Source organism: Myodes glareolus, chromosome X (assembly GCF_982192425.1).
Source record: "Myodes glareolus chromosome X, mMyoGla1.1, whole genome shotgun sequence".
Classification (NCBI taxonomy): Eukaryota; Metazoa; Chordata; class Mammalia; order Rodentia; family Cricetidae; genus Myodes; species Myodes glareolus.
In genome coordinates, this window is record NC_142053.1 from 55,840,315 (window position 1) to 55,842,269 (window position 1,955).

A 1,955-nucleotide genomic window follows, 5' to 3' on the forward strand; every position below is an offset into this window, starting at 1 on the left:
CGCATGGAGGCCAGGCGGGCAGAGACAGGTAGATCTTTGTGAGCTTGAGGCTAGCTTACGAAATGAGTTCCAGGACATTTATTGCTACACAGAGAAACCCTGTCTTGAAAACCAAGAATACTATAAAGAAAGCAAAAGAAGATATTGAAATATTTTTAAGAACCATACAGTGTTGTATTTATATGAGTTAGTAGTACCATTGTGTATTAAAAAGTGGGTTTTCCCACTGTAATGAAGACAAGGTTGGTTTATTTGAAAACTGAATGTTTATCACTGACAAAGGGGAGGCTTATTGATTTGTTTAAATTATATAGTATCAAGAGACTCAAATCTTCAGGTATATGAAATCAAGAATCTTCATCTGTCTTTGTCCCTTCATGTGTGTGTGTGTGTGTGTGTGTGTGTGTGTGTGTGTGAGAGAGAGAGAGAGAGAGAGAGAGAGAGAGAGAGAGAGAGAGAGGTCATGAGCCATAGTCGAGTCTTTCAATTTGAGAGGTAACCAACATTCAGGCAGGTGGATTAGAACTTAGTAAAATTTGAATTGATTTGGTCAAAGAAAACTCACAAAATATTTTAGAATTTATTTAATTGCTTGAGAATTGAACGTATACATAGAATATGCTTTGACAAAATCTACCCCGTTCCCTTTTCTTGAACTCCCCATCACCACCACTTTCCATTTCAGTTTAATTATACATATCTTTTTGTAGATGCTTCTAGAATAAATGCTCGGAATGACAGTTCAGTTCTTAAGACCAAATATTTAAATGTTAATTCTAAAAATGAGGAAAACTGGGTAATAAATAATTATAGGATGCCTAATCCTGTGGATTTGAAAGCTAGAGAGCATCTTAGAAAATGTCTAAGTTAATTTTCATTTATTTATTTATTTATAAGACAGGGTATTCCTATGTTGAGTAAACATGCCTTGAACTTGTTACACTCATCTTGTCTCTGCATCTCAAATGCTGGAATTATAGGCCTGAATCACAGTCTCAGTGTAGGAAGTTACGGCCTACCAGACCTAAAGGAATCAACCTGGAGTTTTCCTGGAGCTATAAGAGGTCCTGACTGTGCCTAGCCAATAAGGAGCGACCAAGTGGTGTTTCCTGAACACTGTCAGAAGTTCTGATTGTGCCTAGCCAATAAGGGATGAGCATGAGATATCAACTGACAAGGGATCAGACCGCCAGGGTACTGGTAGGGTTGATAAGTTTTCCCCCTTTTATAAATAAGGGAGTCTGCTGCAAGCCTTCTACCTGACTCCTGGTGTCTGAGTTTGTTGACACTGAACCTTTTCACTCCCTCCCCCGAGGAAGACCTTAGGGACCAGCGACATCTTAGTTAGTTTCCTTCCTATTGATGTCATAAAATACCCTGACAAAATACCTAAAGGGGGAAAGGTTTATTTCACTTAACAGTTTAAGGTTACAGTCCAGATTTTCATAAGTCAGTGGCAAGTGTTTGAGGTGGCTAGTCACATTATGTCCGCAGTGAAAAATTAGTGAGCAATGAATGAATTCATATGCATTCTGATAAGATGCCCTTCTCCACTTAATACTATCCAGGGCCCAGAAAGGGAATGGGCAGTTTCTTGTAGCTAAATTAGGGCAACTAGGACAATCCTATAGTGTTCTACAAGCATTAGCCTCATCCCTGATGCTACCCCAGACTCTTCCATTTGACAATTGGTCACAAGGATCACAGTCACCATTCTCCACCTTAATTACCTTTTTAACTGTAATAAAACAAAACAAAGTCAATACATGAAAATAATATAGTCTTGTCAATGTTTTTCTTTTGCCCCTAGTGAAGTTAATAAACAATTATTAGTATTTCTATTTCCACTATATAAAATAATGAGCACTTTTGTTCAACATAAAAAATGCAAGACATCCAGAATTTAAAAAACTGACTATTTTAGCTCAGTTAAAATTTTTGTTGTATTTTCTTCG